Genomic DNA, 18,944 nt, shown 5'->3' on the forward strand with positions numbered 1-18,944 from the left:
AAACTATATTAAAAATAAGAAATAACATTGTTTGATGCAATACATTACAATCAAAATCTCGTCTTCTATCCAATTGTTGAAAATGAGCTAAAATGACATCATTGCCAAAAGAACATCTCTTTATATATAAGTTACAAGACGGTCATTTAGTCATTTATCACCCATTTTGTTACATAGGTTACTCTTCACAACTTTTATTTCTGAAAAAACACGTTCAACACTTGCAGTTGCTACCAGCGAGAGCAAATTAACTTCAAAAGTTTATAAATCATGGCAAATGTGTTGCATTTATTTGTTTCCAAAAGTTTTGCACAAAGATCTGAAAGTAATTTCAACTTAGCAAATTTTCGTTCAGATCGAACATTTGTAATATAATTCTTAAGTTAATGGTATAACGCCACTTCCGACACATCTATAAAATCATTTGGATAAAACTTAGTCATCCTCAATAATTTATTCACATCAAAAACTACAAATGACTTTGCGAAACTCAAACATAAAACACATCCTAAAAGAGATAGTTTACTCATCTACTAACTTTTTTTTTTTTTGAAGGATACTCATCTACTAACTTGTTCTTTTGTGTTATATCCATTATTAAAAAAAAATATAGGGAAAAGGCATGTGGGTCTCATAGCCCATATGTACATCCGCCCCTGGATAGACATAATGAAGTGTATTGGGAAATATCTAAGTTCCATCTTGAAAACAGACATGACTTTTGAAAAAGTTAATATGAGTGGTGATAAAAATGGTGTCTGATTATAAAAAAATAAAATAATTATGTGTGTGTTAGTTCATCTTTGCATGTTATTCATCTTTTGATGTTTTATATAATCTTAACATACACTGTTAGCCTAATTGCACAACCCTAATCCTGTATTTTTAGGCGCCAATCAATCCAGACAGTTAGATCATTGTAATTAGAGGCGGTTAGCACATCAGCCGTTGATCAAATCCCACTCCTTCAAAATTGAAACACGTGCATCTTATTATCTCACCTCTCCATTATTTGTTCAATACCGATGCAAACTCTATTGAGCCCTATGCTTCCCTCTTCTTCTCCCTCTGTCACTTTGATTAAGGCAATTATTCATTATTTCACACATGGAGCAATTATTTTCTTCATGGTGGTGTCTTTCTCTTCCGTCCAAGGTACCACTCACTCTCTAAATTTATTTTTGTAATTTTTTTCCAGAATTATTCATTCATTTTTTTATGGTCGCTGGTTACGGAGGTGGTGCCGGTGCCGGAAGTGGAACTATGGCAGATGGTCGGTGGTTACGGTGGTGGTCGGTAGTTACGGTAGAGAATGATTGCATTCCTCTATTTTATCTGTAGTGAAATCAGATTGTGTACCTTTTATAGCTCTACTGCCACCATTACGCTTTGATTCTAAACCCTAAGTTGATATCTATGTAACCAATGATTCTAAACCCTAAGTTGAACCTAAGTTGAAATCTGAGTTTTATAATTTGTTTTGCTTCATATTTTATGACTCTTACTAACCTAATTTGAATTTTGTGGCAAAAATTCATTGATTTTATTACCCTTCAACAAAATTTTTGACTTTGCAACTCCATGTACACCTTTTTTTTTTTTTTTTATGTTTGTAAAACTCAATTTCCTTTGTGTAAATGATTAAAGCATATGTACTCTGAACAACATTCTTAGTATGCAAGAGCCATGTCAATTAATTCATTTCAAGTCATGTATTTTTTTTTTTCAAACATCCAATTTGCAGATATGGATTTTTTTTCCTTGATTATATATATATACTGTGAAGCTTCGTCTATGTGTATTCTTAGGACCGCCACCGTAATACACTGTCATCTTTCGTCTATGTGTATGCTACTGTGAAGCTTCGTCTTCTAGGTGTTCTGTCATATCACAGTTCAATGACATCTCTTTTATGTTCTTCAAACCTTTTATACTTGAGTGTTATTTGGATTCTCCCATTCTTCTTCTCCTACTTAATATATCAGTTTGTTTTTATAACTGAAATTTTGAAATCTACCCCAACTGATATGGTATTTTTGTTCTTTTTCTGATCGATTTTAGAAAAATAAAAGGCATGATTTTAATGTATGACGAAACTGAACAATTTGAATTTTTTTTAGTTATAATCAAATGAGATTGGAGGCCTATTAGGAGAAATTAAAGGTGAGTTATTATTTTAACAGTGTATACCAGTAACTCTATATTGAATGGTTTAAAGGTGAGTTAGGATCATTTAAATCTAATTGGGATAAGACAAACTGCATTCTATATTGAATGGTTTTATATTGTGTAGTCTGATTTATATAAACTGCATTTTGATTTTTCACACTATGATTTTTTCATCATACTATCACAGTGTTAAAAATGGATCATCTATAAACTATCAGCAAGGCAACTATATGGAGTGAAGCGAGAATATAGAAGACTATGATGTCCTTGATAATAACCATGGTATGTATTCTCATCCTTGCACTTTTTATTTCATCTGAACTGTATGTCTTTTTGGTAAATAGTTGGATTACATCTGAAAAAATACTCCTATTCTATAAGTTGTTTGCTAAAAAAATTCATGCTATATATATTTGCTTCACTTGAAGTTTTTATTCTGATTATGTTCTTTTTCCATGTGACCAGGACCATAATATTGGGAACATGCCGAAACCCCAGTGTAGCCATGAAAGACGTCAGCAAAAACAGTAGGTGAAGACGCACAAACCGGAAATAGAACCAGCCTCTGCAGAGCTGGAAAAAACAACATCTGAGACAGGTATGCAGCTACAATCAAAGATGTTGCTTCGAAAAACCATTGATGAAACAACCACAAAAATAAAAACCAACCATTTTGACTAACATTAATTTTGAGAAGTTTGATTAGTTATATATTTCTATTTTGTTATTTGAAGTGTTCATCTAATCATGTCTTATTTGAACATGGTGTTTTGCATTAAAAATTAAAATTCATGTATTCTTTGATGTTGTTGTTAAAGCATATTTCTCATGAATCATTGTTGAAGTAAAGGAATGTAGTGCATTACTAATGTGTTAGGATTCACCAAAAGTTCTTGCTCTGTTATTAAAGATATGCAACCCCTAAAAGTTTTGAAAGTGTGCATCTGTTTTATATCTATCCTGATTCAACAAAAAATTGAAAAAGTCATGCTCAAAATAAATATAGCCTGTTCCATTAGCATGCTCAGCGCAGGTTTCTAAAGCAAGTGAACTGTGACACATATTTCAGCTCTATATATAAAGTATATAAGTCAAATTTTTGGACACATAATTGTTACAAATATTCCTGTGCTACTCTTAATTGTTGCAGTTTCAATTGCATTTTTGTAGTCAGATTTTCTGTCTATGATTTACTGCACAATAACACTTTCTGGCTATGCAAATTTCTTCATATTTGATATTTCAATTCTGCATTGTTTATCTGCGTTTATACTTTAAGTCAATGTTGTTTTAACTGCACAGTTTTTCTTGACTTAGAAATCAATCAGTGTTTGATAATTTAACTGTTAGACCTCTCATTAAGGCCACACATCTACTACAATAACTGTCTAGCTAGCTACCTGAATTGATGACAATTAATAGTTGATAGTTTATTTTACTTACAAATAAAGAATGAATGAATCAATTTACATCTAATTAAGTGTTCTGTATGCACATTCTCCATTTCTTTTTCTCTTTCATAGAGTCTTATCAACCGATATTAAGGGAATATGGGATGTGAACATTTTTTTGTAAGATGAATGGCCTTAATATTTCCGACCAAAGGTTCAATATTTTTGTTTAATTTAAATTGGTTGCTACTGATAATGGATTGTTGTGTTTTCATTTTCAAATAATATCAATTTATTGTTATGGAGCTATTTACTTTCCTTCATTTACATTCACACTCTAAATGGTGTTAACTCTTTAACTTCTTTTTATGATATGCATCGTGTTGTGAATCTTTGATTCAATTATGTGTTTGGGTGCTTGAGCATGAGTTTATTTTAAGGTCTTTTCCTTATTTGATTTGTCTAGACAACACTGGCTACATCTTCAGCAATTGGTTAAATTGGCGTATAAAGACACAACCACATATAAGCTAACATCGTTGTGTAAAGTTGCTGGCACACCTGGTTTACAAACCTTTGAAGTCTACAAACCTTTGTTGGTATGTTTAAATGTGAAACCGGCTGACTTTTAATTGAAACATTACTTGCAAATTGATATATATACATGTTGTAAAGACGCTAATATATACATCCCAATTGTATTTGTTTTTAAATGTTGGCAGGTGATTTGTTCATGATGTTAGCCATAGTTGCGGTCAATACCCATGTTACAAGACACGTTTTGAAACTCAGATCACTTGGAAAAATGCTATTAGATTGAAAGTGGAGTAGTATATGTTGCACATTGATGGCTGTGCATGTAAAGTTATGGATAATGAAGTTCTTTTGTCAATTAAAACAAGAATTGTTAACATGCATCGGTTTGTCACATAATTTGTATTAATTTCGTTTGATATAGTAGAATGAATTTAATATTATCTTTTTGGTTATATATGACATGTGCGGCAGCACGGGTAGACGATCTAGTTGATAGGATGTTTGATAAGCATGCTAATTCTCAACTTATGGGAATTTATGATGTCTGATTGGAAGTTTAATAAAGAGTGGTGATAAAAAAGATGATTTATAAAAATAAAAAAAAAAGGGGCAACCCGGTACATTGAAGCTCCCGCATACGTAGTGTCCGGGAAGGGGTCCCACCATTTGGTGTATTGTACGCAGTCTTACCCTGTTTTTACACAAGAGGTTGTTTCCAAACACCACAAGAATTCCCCAATTTACTAACCAATTCAAAATTGCATTACTGGGGGATTTAGGCCCTCAGTAATTACTGGCGGAATAAACCTTCAGTAACATCCAAAAAAACCCTCAATAACGTTACTGAAGGATAAATCCGCCAGTAATATCAATAAAGAACCTACGATGTATTACTGGCGGAAATATTCCGCCAATAATGTAAATGCACATGTCTTTGCGTTACTGAGGGATATAAGTCCGACAATAATAGTATAACGGATCAAATATTCCGCCAGTAATGCAATAGATCCGCCAATAATGTTCCTTTGCGTTACTGAGGGATATAAATCCGACAGAAATACGACAGTAATAGTATAACAGATTAAATAATCCGCCAGTAATGCAACATATCCGCCAGTAATAATGTTGCATTCGAATCCGTCGGTAATACACAAATTCCGCCAGTAATTGAAGCAATAAATCCGTCAGTAGTCCGCTTATCCGTCAGTAATGGTCCATTGCCATTAATAAACGAATCTGTCAGTAATGAATCAAATCCGCCAGAAATGCCTTTGTGCAAATTGTTTTATACCTCCGTGAAAAAAAGCTCCCCTCCCTCTATACACCAGATCTCTCGTCACCAGATCTATTCCCCACCGTCCTCCGGAAATCTTCGCCGTCGTGACGAGAGAGAAGGCTGAAGGCTGAAGCGTGACCCCTTCTTCTCCTCCGGTGATTCAGTGTGGCCTCCATCCATCACCCATCCCCAGTCACACCGCGACCGTGTTCGTCGCCATCTCTACCTCTCCGTCGAAATTGAAGCCCGCAATCACGCCACGACCTTTCAGTTACCCACTTTCAGTGCGATCTCTGAAATGAATCTTCATATGTCTCCATCTCACAAACCCTAATTGAGTAAGTGTAAATTACTTTTCTTTTGTTTGGTAATCATTTTTGTTTGGAAGTTGCTTAATTCCTTAATCCTTTTTAACTTTAGTAATTCCTTTTTAACTTTCTTAATTCCAATCTGATTCATTCATCATTATGCTGAAATAATAATTTTCTTAATCACACACTTTCTTAATTCCAAACCGATTCCTTTTGCTTTGATTTTGGAATGTTTTGGGGTTGTGTACGTTTTGGTGAGTTTTGGTAATATTTATTTATAATACTTATGTTTTCATTAAAATAAATGTTGATGCAGGGTGTTTCTCAAATGAAACAGGTTGGGGATTGATTGGTAGAGACAATTGTGGGTTTGATTTTGATTTTGATTGACATTTAGAAACTTTTCTGTGTATGAACCCTTTTCAATTTGTTGCGTGGAGTTGTGAATTGGTGGATGCGAACAAGTCAAACTAGCTCATCTTTAGCTAGTAAGGTGTTGAACTTTTGGGTACTATCGCTTGATCAGGTAATTGTTATTTTACTGTCGATTGTCAGCTTTGCAAGTAAATTCCTTGAGGACAAGGAATGGTTTAAGTTTGGGGTTGTGATGACATCTTGTCATTACGTAATTTTATATGTACTTTTATCACAAAATGGAGCTCACAAGAAGACTTATGCAGCAAAAAGAGCAAAAAACTGAAGAAAATGCAAAGAAAGGAAACGTGTCACGGTTTGTCAAAAACGTGACACGATTTGGTGAAGATCAGAAGCATGGGTTCGACATTAAGGAAACGTGTCACGATTGGTAAAACATGACACTATTATGAGAAACCCTAATTCAGTTTCTTGCTCCATAAGGTAAAAACGTGTCACGATTCACTTAAAATGTGACACGATTTGGGCGATATTCTGTGCCTATTTAAGCTGAAGTCTATTCCAAAAACAAGGGGAACGAATCAAGGAGAGCAAAGTGCGATTTTGTGACTACAAGTAGGCCAAGGAGGACGATTTCTTTATCCTTCCACCACTTTGTGTATGTTTTAATCCCTCTAATGATTATGTTATTTGTAATCACTATTATGAGTAGCTAAATAAATTAGAGGTTAGGTCTGAGATGATTCTTTGTAACCCTAATTGATACATGATGTTGTGAAACTCTATTTATTGTGAATGATTATTTAGTCTTTATTCAATTCAATTGTTCTTAATGCTTTTTATATCCTGATCAAATATAAATATGATTTAGTGAGAATGAATGACTACTGACCATAGCTTTCTACTTAGACTTAATTGAATTGTTCTAATAAACATGGTTAGTCTAGGAATGGATAATCGTTTATTAGTGATATTAGGTTAACATGCTTTAAACCTTCAAAGATTATTAGACCACCTAAGGGATTAGGGGCTGTAGTTTGAGAAGAGGGTCATAACTCAAGGGATTGATTAGGACTATTTTGTTAACTATCGTGGGACTAGAAAATCATTCACACGAATAGGTGCAACATACCAATTAGGGAAACATTGATGATTCGAAAGACCTAAACTCATCTCTCTCTTATTCTTAAAAACCAATTTTATTTTCAGCAATTATTTTATTGAAACCAAATTAATCTATTGCCTAGTGGCAAATCAAAACAAATTTTACACATCCTAAAGTACAACGTAGTTGAATTATTGAGATTAAAAACAGTCCTCGTGGGATCAATATTTTACTACTTCGATAGTATTTGGTGCACTTGCCAAACGCCTATCAATAATATTGCACATAGCATTGTGTATATTGATAATGTTTCTGATGTTTGGAACGAGTTGAAGGAGCGGTTTAGCAAAGCTGATCGCATTCGTGTTTGGAAGCTCAAAACTGAGATCAATAATCTCAAGCAAGGTACTGGTTCTGTTAATGACTATTACACTGAATTGAGATCCCTTTGGGAAGAGTTTTATAGTCATAGACCTACACCTTCATGCGTTTGTCCTATGAGATGTGTGTGTGCTTCAATGCGAAATGTTAAAGAATTTAGGCATGAGGATCAAGTGATTCAGTTTTTGAGTGGTCTTAATGAATATTTCTCTATTGTTCGCACTCAAATCTTTCTTATGGATCCATTACCCCCTCTCAACAAAGTTTATTCATTAGTGGCTCAAGAAGAGAGTCATCAAGGTATTGATGTAGTTGATGATAGTAAAGTCTTCTTGAATGATGTTGAGTCCAAGAAATCATCTGGTAAAGGAAAGGGATCCACTTCTCAGGGAGGGAAAAGTGGTAGACAATGCAGTTTCTGTGGCAAATCAGGCCACACTATTGAGACCTGTTACAGGAAGCATGGTTTTCCTCCCAACTATGGTAATGGTAAATTCAATTCCAATGCAAATTCTGTGCAAACTGAAGATCCTGATGAAAGTTGCAAAGGATCTGCTGACATTTCTGCTAGTAGTTCATTGCCTGCATTTACTAAAGAACAGTATGAAAGCATTCTTGCCTTAATTCAATCTTCTAAGGTTTCATCTCCTGAGCCTATGGTAAACCAGGTCAGCAGCTCAGTTTCAACTAGTCATACATCAGTTGAAGCATCTACTTCAGGTAATGCTTATTGTTCTCTACCTTTTCACATTGGCTGGCCTGTGTCAAATCCAACTTCTGGATATTAGATTCAGGAGCAAGTGACCATATTTGTTCCTCTTTGAACTGGTTTACTACCTATTATAATATTGAAACTACCAATGTTAAACTTCCAAATAATAACATTGTTGTCACTAATATAGCAGGCACCATCAATCTCACACCTCATTTAGTTTTACACAGAGTTCTATATCTCAAAGATTTTTCTTTTAATTTGATTTCAGTGTCAAAACTGTGTTCCAGTTCAAATTGTACTTTGCATTTCTTTGATAAGTTTTGTGAATTGCAGGATATGACCTCTCACAAGAAGATTGGTTTGGCTGATCTATGTGAAGGATTGTACAAACTAAAGCTTGAAGATAGCATTCCCAGAGTCATGTCTATCTCTATTGTTGATCCAAATATCATCCCCTCTACAGCTCTTTGGCATTATAGGCTAGGGCATTTATCTCATTCTAGATTAGCTATAATGAATAAGCAATTTCCTATCTTACAAACTGATCCCAACTTAGTGTGTGAAACTTGTCATTTTGCTAAGCAAAAGAAACTTCCTTTTTGTATTAGTGCCAAAAGAGCTATCAATAAAATGGAATTTTTGCATTTTGATATTTGGGATCCTTTATCCATTAAATCTATTCATGGTCATAGTTATTTCTTGAGTGTTGTGGATGATTATAGCAGATTTGTATGGATCATTTTATTAAAATCAAAATCAGAAGTTCAATTACAAGTTCAAAATTTTATCCTTTTTGCAGAAAATCAATTTGACTGCAAGGCCAAAATTGTCAGAAGTGACAATGGTCCTGAATTTGATTTACAACATTTTTATGCTTCAAAAGGCATTTTACATCAAAAATCTTGTGTTAAAACTCCCCAACAAAATGGGAGAGTAGAAAGAAAACATCAACATATTTTGAATGTTGGGAGAGCCCTTCTTTTTCAATCAAAACTTACTAAACATTTTTGGTCATATGCTCTTATGCATGCCACCTACATCATAAATAGAGTTTCTTCTTCACTTTTAAAGGACAAATCTCCTCATCAACTTCTTTTTGATCAAAACCATGATTTTGATAGTTTTAAAGTCTTTGGTTCATTATGTTTTGCTTCCACTCTTTGTTCTCATAGAACTAAACTTGCTTCTAGAGCAAGAAAGAGTGTTTTTCTTGGCTATAAACTGGTGTCAAAGGATTTGTTCTTTTTGATTTGCATTCGAAGCAAATTTTCATTTCCAGGCATGTTGTTTTTTATGAACATGTTTTACCTTATAAAAATGATTTTGCAAATCCACTTTCTCATCCTTCTGACCCTAAATTTTCTTCGAATACATTGCTTGTATATGTTCCTCATGTAGAGTCACATAATCATGATTCCATTTCTGATTCTCCTCACATCCTTCCTTATATTCACAATGATTCTCCTCCTCTCAATCAAAACCCTCCTATACCTAATATACATGATCCCATAGATGATGTTGAGCTTGTCATTAGAAGATCAGAAAGAGTTAAAACCATTCCTGCTAAACTTCAAGATTATGTTTGTATCTCCTTCACAGATCAACCAACCTCATCTTCTTCAGGTAATCTATATCCTTTGTCTAATTTTACTTCTTCTCATTTTCTTTCTTCTTCACAATCACACTTCACTTTATCTGTCACTTCACACACTGAACCCAAATCTTATGAAGAGGCTATGCAATCTGAACACTAGGTTGAGGCTATGAATGCTGAAATATTGGCTTTAGTAAAGAATGGTACATGGACATTAGTTGATTTTCCTCCCAAAGTTAAACCTATAGGGAGCAAAAGGTTGTTCAAAATCAAATATCATTTTGATGGTACCATTGAAAGGTAGAAAGCCAGATTGGTTGCTAAAGGGTATAGTCAGATTGAAGGACTTGACTATTTTGAAACTTTTTCACCTGTAGCAAAGATCACCACTGTTAGAATGCTTCTTGCTTTGGCCTCAATCAATGACTGGTTTTTGCATCAGCTTGATGTGAATAATGCTTTTCTGCATGGTGATTTACATGAAGATGTGTACATGCAAATCCCACAAGGTGTTCATTCTTCTAAACCCCATCAAGTTTGGAAGTTAAATAAATCCCTTTATGGTTTAAAGCAGGCCAGCAGATCATGGTATGAGAAATTAACCCTCTTTCTTACCCAGCAAGGTTATACTCAAGCTTCTGCAGACCACACTCTCTTTGTGAATGCTTCAAATGATACATTCACTGCTTTATTAGTGAATGTTGATGACATTATCTTAACTGGAAATTCTTTGCCAGAAATCACAAGAGTCAAGCATTTGCTTGATGCATCCTTCAAGATCAAGGATTTGGGTAAACTAAAATACTTTCTTGGCCTTGAAGTTGCTTATTCCAGCAATGGCATATCTGTTTCTCAAAGGATATATTGCTTGGATTTGCTCAATGATTCTGGTTTATTAGGCTCTAAACCTGTTTCCACACCTATGGATCCTTCTATCAAGCTGCACCATGATGGGGGGCTACCCTATGAAGACATTTACTCATATAGAAGGCTTGTAGGCAGATTGATATATCTGACAAACACAAGACCAGATATTTGCTTTGCTGTTCAACAACTGAGTCAATTCTTATCTGCACCAACCAAAACTCACTACAATGCAGCATGTAGGGTGATTAGATACTTGAAGAATTCACCAGGCAAAGGCTTATTTTTCCCTAAGTCTTCACATATACAACTTTTAGGGTTCACTGATGCAGACTGGGCAGGCTGTGTTGACATAAGGAGATACATAACAGGCTCATGCTTCTTTCTTAGCCTCCTCTCTAATATCACGGCGCACCAAAAAACAAAGCACAGTGTCTTGATCTTCCAGTGAAGTAGAATATAGAGCACTTTTAGCTGCAGCTTGTGAAATGCAGTGGCTGATCTATCTTATCAAAGATTTAAACATTCACAATGCTAAGCGTCCTGTTTTGTATTGTGACAACAGAAGTGCTTTACATATTGCAGCAAAGAACCAAAAAATTAGAAATAGATTGTCACTTTGTGAGGGATAAGGTACAAGATGGAACTATGAAGCTTCTTCCGGTTTCAAGTGCAGAACAAGCAGCTGACTTCTTCACTAAACCACTACATCCTAAGCCTTTTCTTACTCTATTGTCCAAGCTCCAGCTTGTAGGAGGCTGTTACAAAATAAAGGGAAAGAAGAGATTACTTGCGATGCAAGTAATGTTGCAAATAAGAAGGAAGAAGTTACTTAGGATGCAAGTAACTTGAACATGCCAGCTGCACTTTCTGTTATGGTAGTTATATAAGTAGTGCCAGTATATAGTTAATGTATGATAGCTATAATAAACTCTCATGAACCTATAAATAGATGCTTGTACATTGTAACAATTAATTCATTCAATAATGAAATTTACTCTCTCATTTCACTCTCTTCATTTCTGAAGTTTCTTGTTACTCATCAATAATACAAAGTACAAACATGGACTAAGCATGCGTTTGGAACCTCACTGGCCATGTGATCCTCGCGTTCCGATGCGTTCTTTCACTGTAAAAACCTAAAGCTTAAATACATAGGTTTTTCCTCAATGCGAGTCTGTACTGTGATTTTGCTAGCCACACCACAATACCAAACAAAGGCTAAAACTTATTTGATCTCTGAAATGAAAAGTTTGTTATAAATATTAGGTTTTATATTAAGCCTAACTCAATTATTGATGTAAGAAATCTAATTGTGCTGGATAGATAAAATGAGGTTTATAGGGAAATATCCAAGTTCAGCCTTGAAAAGAGACAAGACTTAAAAAAGTTAATAAAAAATGATGCATGTGTGTGTGTGTTAGGGAAGAAGAAATTTCTACATTTGATGCTATATGTTTCTGTTTTCGTTGTGTTAATAAAAAATGACAGTTTGTGAAGCATCGCTTTCTCCAGTTTATGAAAATCCATGATAAATATGACTAGTTTTGGCCTTATGTTTTTCATGATGTGTACTATTTGTCTTGTTAGGCTATGTGAGAGCTGAGCCAGTGATCTACAAGAAGCTGGAGGCTTCACCTAATGAAATTTCACTTTTGAAAGCTTATGTTGGAGATAGACCAACATGGAGGAACCCATGGAGGGTGGATCCGAAGTTCAGGCTCACTGGTGTGCCAACGTTGATCCGTTGGGAAAATGATGCGGTCAAAGGTCGCCTCGAGGATCATGAAGCTCATATTGAAAACAAAATTGAAGCCCTTGTTGCTGACAAATGATTGTCATTGTGTCTAAGATAGTTGTTATCAGCATGTACTTTAAACTTTGTGGTGAATACTGATGGTCACAAGCGAAGGCTTGAATAAAGAAGAAAGTGGTTTGTTCTTACTGTGTTTTGAATTTTATCATAAATGTGATTTTTAATCCTATATTATGTCGAGTTTGCGGTGTATTTAATCTCTGACAACCAAAATTTGAAATTACTCTAGTCAGTGGTAACTTAAACCGCAATACATGCCCATGTGATATGACATAAATTTGTAAATATCCTTTAGAATCTGATTACTCTAAAGAAGTTGTGTGATATAAAACTATCATAAACTCTCTTCTTCTGATTTTCTAGGATTCAGGTTATATGTCGTTTAAAATGAAAGACATATGGACTATGATCTTCATCTTTATAAATAATTCATACTCTTCAAGATTAACCATCTTGATCTTTTATTGGAGTGTTCTTCACATTCATTCACCCCTGCTTCAAAATCTCTCTGCATGTACTTTTTTACAAGTCTCACTTGAAATGATGTTCCGGTTCCCTTTGGGTTTGGGGTACCCTTTGGGTTTGGGGTAAATTGCTTGGAAAATACGCTTGAGGGGCCAGACTCACAGCTTGTACTGGAGTGCATAAGTAAATCAAGTACGAAACGAGCGAAGGAGAGCAACCTTGTCTTGCTTCTAGTGAAGTGTATATGAACCCACATCTCATATAGCTCGCAATAGTTAGCCTACTTATCGCTTTTTTTATCCACCGCTTCACATTTTCATAGGAGCACTGACGAAGCCGTATAAGTGCACACAACTCATACAAGTTGCAATATTGCTTTTATAGTTTACAACAGAGCCTTAACAAAGTCAAGAATAGCATCAATAAGAGTGGTTGCTATCGACTTCTCTAGTATGCAAAGGTTTGTTATATATATAGAGTAAAAGTTCAAATGGGTGCTCGAGAAGGAAAAAAAATTAGTGAATGTTTTGAATCATGATAAGTTTAACAAAAGAAACACAATTTGGTTGAAGGTCTTAAGTGTAGCTTTTGTCGAAATTAATGTGGCATGCTGTGATTTTGCCATACATACCATAAAATTCAAACATGGACTACGTCTTTCTCGCGATCCAATGTATTTTTGACCGTGAAAACCAAAACCTCCAATCTTCTCCCTCACCGGAAGTCTTCCCCGCGATTATGCGAGCTGCATCACATTACCAAACATAGGCTAAAAATTATTTGATCTATGAAATGTAAAGTACGTAATAAATATTAGGTTTTTATATTATGTGCAAGTCACCAACTTATCAAGGCACTAATTTCAATTGTGCTAGATTGACGCAGGGACGGATCCAAACTTTTGGTACATATGGGGCTAAATTTTCAAAGAAAAAATAATGCAAACTATATTAAAAATAAGAAATAACATTGTTTGATGCAATACATTACAATCAAAATCTCGTCTTCTATCCAATTGTTGAAAATGAGCTAAAATGACATCATTGCCAAAAGAACATCTCTTTATATATAAGTTACAAGACGGTCATTTAGTCATTTATCACCCATTTTGTTACATAGGTTACTCTTCACAACTTTTATTTCTGAAAAAACACGTTCAACACTTGCAGTTGCTACCAGCGAGAGCAAATTAACTTCAAAAGTTTATAAATCATGGCAAATGTATTGCATTTATTTGTTTCCAAAAGTTTTGCACAAAGATCTGAAAGTAATTTCAACTTAGCAAATTTTCGTTCAGATCGAACATTTGTAATATAATTCTTAAGTTAATGGTATAACGCCACTTCCGACACATCTATAAAATCATTTGGATAAAACTTAGTCATCCTCAATAATTTATTCACATCAAAAACTACAAATGACTTTGCGAAACTCAAACATAAAACACATCCTAAAAGAGATAGTTTACTCATCTACTAACTTTTTTTTTTTTTTGAAGGATACTCATCTACTAACTTGTTCTTTTGTGTTATATCCATTATTAAAAAAAATATAGGGAAAAGGCATGTGGGTCTCATAGCCCATATGTACATCCGCCCCTGGATAGACATAATGAAGTGTATTGGGAAATATCTAAGTTCCATCTTGAAAACAGACATGACTTTTGAAAAAGTTAATATGAGTGGTGATAAAAATGGTGTCTGATTATAAAAAAATAAAATAATTATGTGTGTGTTAGTTCATCTTTGCATGTTATTCATCTTTTGATGTTTTATATAATCTTAACATACACTGTTAGCCTAATTGCACAACCCTAATCCTGTATTTTTAGGCGCCAATCAATCCAGACAGTTAGATCATTGTAATTAGAGGCGGTTAGCACATCAGCCGTTGATCAAATCCCACTCCTTCAAAATTGAAACACGTGCATCTTATTATCTCACCTCTCCATTATTTGTTCAATACCGATGCAAACTCTATTGAGCCCTATGCTTCCCTCTTCTTCTCCCTCTGTCACTTTGATTAAGGCAATTATTCATTATTTCACACATGGAGCAATTATTTTCTTCATGGTGGTGTCTTTCTCTTCCGTCCAAGGTACCACTCACTCTCTAAATTTATTTTTGTAATTTTTTTCCAGAATTATTCATTCATTTTTTTATGGTCGCTGGTTACGGAGGTGGTGCCGGTGCCGGAAGTGGAACTATGGCAGATGGTCGGTGGTTACGGTGGTGGTCGGTAGTTACGGTAGAGAATGATTGCATTCCTCTATTTTATCTGTAGTGAAATCAGATTGTGTACCTTTTATAGCTCTACTGCCACCATTACGCTTTGATTCTAAACCCTAAGTTGATATCTATGTAACCAATGATTCTAAACCCTAAGTTGAACCTAAGTTGAAATCTGAGTTTTATAATTTGTTTTGCTTCATATTTTATGACTCTTACTAACCTAATTTGAATTTTGTGGCAAAAATTCATTGATTTTATTACCCTTCAACAAAATTTTTGACTTTGCAACTCCATGTACACCTTTTTTTTTTTTTTTTTATGTTTGTAAAACTCAATTTCCTTTGTGTAAATGATTAAAGCATATGTACTCTGAACAACATTCTTAGTATGCAAGAGCCATGTCAATTAATTCATTTCAAGTCATGTATTTTTTTTTTTCAAACATCCAATTTGCAGATATGGATTTTTTTTCCTTGATTATATATATATACTGTGAAGCTTCGTCTATGTGTATTCTTAGGACCGCCACCGTAATACACTGTCATCTTTCGTCTATGTGTATGCTACTGTGAAGCTTCGTCTTCTAGGTGTTCTGTCATATCACAGTTCAATGACATCTCTTTTATGTTCTTCAAACCTTTTATACTTGAGTGTTATTTGGATTCTCCCATTCTTCTTCTCCTACTTAATATATCAGTTTGTTTTTATAACTGAAATTTTGAAATCTACCCCAACTGATATGGTATTTTTGTTCTTTTTCTGATCGATTTTAGAAAAATAAAAGGCATGATTTTAATGTATGACGAAACTGAACAATTTGAATTTTTTTTAGTTATAATCAAATGAGATTGGAGGCCTATTAGGAGAAATTAAAGGTGAGTTATTATTTTAACAGTGTATACCAGTAACTCTATATTGAATGGTTTAAAGGTGAGTTAGGATCATTTAAATCTAATTGGGATAAGACAAACTGCATTCTATATTGAATGGTTTTATATTGTGTAGTCTGATTTATATAAACTGCATTTTGATTTTTCACACTATGATTTTTTCATCATACTATCACAGTGTTAAAAATGGATCATCTATAAACTATCAGCAAGGCAACTATATGGAGTGAAGCGAGAATATAGAAGACTATGATGTCCTTGATAATAACCATGGTATGTATTCTCATCCTTGCACTTTTTATTTCATCTGAACTGTATGTCTTTTTGGTAAATAGTTGGATTACATCTGAAAAAATACTCCTATTCTATAAGTTGTTTGCTAAAAAAATTCATGCTATATATATTTGCTTCACTTGAAGTTTTTATTCTGATTATGTTCTTTTTCCATGTGACCAGGACCATAATATTGGGAACATGCCGAAACCCCAGTGTAGCCATGAAAGACGTCAGCAAAAACAGTAGGTGAAGACGCACAAACCGGAAATAGAACCAGCCTCTGCAGAGCTGGAAAAAACAACATCTGAGACAGGTATGCAGCTACAATCAAAGATGTTGCTTCGAAAAACCATTGATGAAACAACCACAAAAATAAAAACCAACCATTTTGACTAACATTAATTTTGAGAAGTTTGATTAGTTATATATTTCTATTTTGTTATTTGAAGTGTTCATCTAATCATGTCTTATTTGAACATGGTGTTTTGCATTAAAAATTAAAATTCATGTATTCTTTGATGTTGTTGTTAAAGCATATTTCTCATGAATCATTGTTGAAGTAAAGGAATGTAGTGCATTACTAATGTGTTAGGATTCACCAAAAGTTCTTGCTCTGTTATTAAAGATATGCAACCCCTAAAAGTTTTGAAAGTGTGCATCTGTTTTATATCTATCCTGATTCAACAAAAAATTGAAAAAGTCATGCTCAAAATAAATATAGCCTGTTCCATTAGCATGCTCAGCGCAGGTTTCTAAAGCAAGTGAACTGTGACACATATTTCAGCTCTATATATAAAGTATATAAGTCAAATTTTTGGACACATAATTGTTACAAATATTCCTGTGCTACTCTTAATTGTTGCAGTTTCAATTGCATTTTTGTAGTCAGATTTTCTGTCTATGATTTACTGCACAATAACACTTTCTGGCTATGCAAATTTCTTCATATTTGATATTTCAATTCTGCATTGTTTATCTGCGTTTATACTTTAAGTCAATGTTGTTTTAACTGCACAGTTTTTCTTGACTTAGAAATCAATCAGTGTTTGATAATTTAACTGTTAGACCTCTCATTAAGGCCACACATCTACTACAATAACTGTCTAGCTAGCTACCTGAATTGATGACAATTAATAGTTGATAGTTTATTTTACTTACAAATAAAGAATGAATGAATCAATTTACATCTAATTAAGTGTTCTGTATGCACATTCTCCATTTCTTTTTCTCTTTCATAGAGTCTTATCAACCGATATTAAGGGAATATGGGATGTGAACATTTTTTTGTAAGATGAATGGCCTTAATATTTCCGACCAAAGGTTCAATATTTTTGTTTAATTTAAATTGGTTGCTACTGATAATGGATTGTTGTGTTTTCATTTTCAAATAATATCAATTTATTGTTATGGAGCTATTTACTTTCCTTCATTTACATTCACACTCTAAATGGTGTTAACTCTTTAACTTCTTTTTATGATATGCATCGTGTTGTGAATCTTTGATTCAATTATGTGTTTGGGTGCTTGAGCATGAGTTTATTTTAAGGTCTTTTCCTTATTTGATTTGTCTAGACAACACTGGCTACATCTTCAGCAATTGGTTAAATTGGCGTATAAAGACACAACCACATATAAGCTAACATCGTTGTGTAAAGTTGCTGGCACACCTGGTTTACAAACCTTTGAAGTCTACAAACCTTTGTTGGTATGTTTAAATGTGAAACCGGCTGACTTTTAATTGAAACATTACTTGCAAATTGATATATATACATGTTGTAAAGACGCTAATATATACATCCCAATTGTATTTGTTTTTAAATGTTGGCAGGTGATTTGTTCATGATGTTAGCCATAGTTGCGGTCAATACCCATGTTACAAGACACGTTTTGAAACTCAGATCACTTGGAAAAATGCTATTAGATTGAAAGTGGAGTAGTATATGTTGCACATTGATGGCTGTGCATGTAAAGTTATGGATAATGAAGTTCTTTTGTCAATTAAAACAAGAATTGTTAACATGCATCGGTTTGTCACATAATTTGTATTAATTTCGTTTGATATAGTAGAATGAATTTAATATTATCTTTTTGGTTATATATGACATGTGCGGCAGCACGGGTAGACGATCTAGTTGATAGGATGTTTGATAAGCATGCTAATTCTCAACTTATGGGAATTTATGATGTCTGATTGGAAGTTTAATAAAGAGTGGTGATAAAAAAGATGATTTATAAAAATAAAAAAAAAGGGGCAACCCGGTACATTGAAGCTCCCGCATACGTAGTGTCCGGGAAGGGGTCCCACCATTTGGTGTATTGTACGCAGTCTTACCCTGTTTTTACACAAGAGGTTGTTTCCAAACACCACAATAATTCCCCAATTTACTAACCAATTCAAAATTGCATTACTGGGGGATTTAGGCCCTCAGTAATTACTGGCGGAATAAACCTTCAGTAACATCCAAAAAAACCCTCAATAACGTTACTGAAGGATAAATCCGCCAGTAATATCAATAAAGAACCTACGATGTATTACTGGCGGAAATAT

The 18,944-nt window shown here is 34.0% G+C and overlaps 2 long non-coding RNA genes across 11 annotated transcripts; both read left to right on the forward strand.

Annotated features, from left to right (window-relative positions):
- Window positions 1-1,022: 1,022 nt before the first annotated feature.
- LOC146936359 (uncharacterized) lies at window positions 1,023-4,513 on the forward strand. Of its 4 annotated transcripts, XR_015033157.1 has the most exons (6): window positions 1,023-1,155; window positions 2,121-2,163; window positions 2,357-2,451; window positions 2,635-2,767; window positions 4,027-4,159; window positions 4,283-4,513. It is a non-coding gene; the product is annotated as an uncharacterized LOC146936359 (long non-coding RNA). The 4 variants fall into 4 exon arrangements; XR_015033156.1 differs by having other exon boundaries at window positions 2,121-2,451; XR_015033158.1 differs by lacking the exon at window positions 2,121-2,163.
- A 10,450-nt stretch (window positions 4,514-14,963) lies between these two features.
- LOC146936360 (uncharacterized) lies at window positions 14,964-18,455 on the forward strand. Of its 7 annotated transcripts, none has more exons than XR_015033164.1 (6): window positions 14,964-15,096; window positions 16,063-16,105; window positions 16,299-16,393; window positions 16,577-16,709; window positions 17,969-18,101; window positions 18,225-18,455. It is a non-coding gene; the product is annotated as an uncharacterized LOC146936360 (long non-coding RNA). The 7 variants fall into 7 exon arrangements; XR_015033163.1 differs by lacking the exon at window positions 14,964-15,096 and adding an exon at window positions 15,143-15,246; XR_015033160.1 differs by having other exon boundaries at window positions 16,063-16,393.
- The last annotated feature ends 489 nt before the right edge of the window (window positions 18,456-18,944 follow it).

This window comes from Medicago sativa, chromosome 3 (genome assembly GCF_051527215.1).
Source record: "Medicago sativa cultivar Bolivia chromosome 3, Bolivia_mono, whole genome shotgun sequence".
Taxonomy (NCBI): Eukaryota; Viridiplantae; Streptophyta; class Magnoliopsida; order Fabales; family Fabaceae; genus Medicago; species Medicago sativa.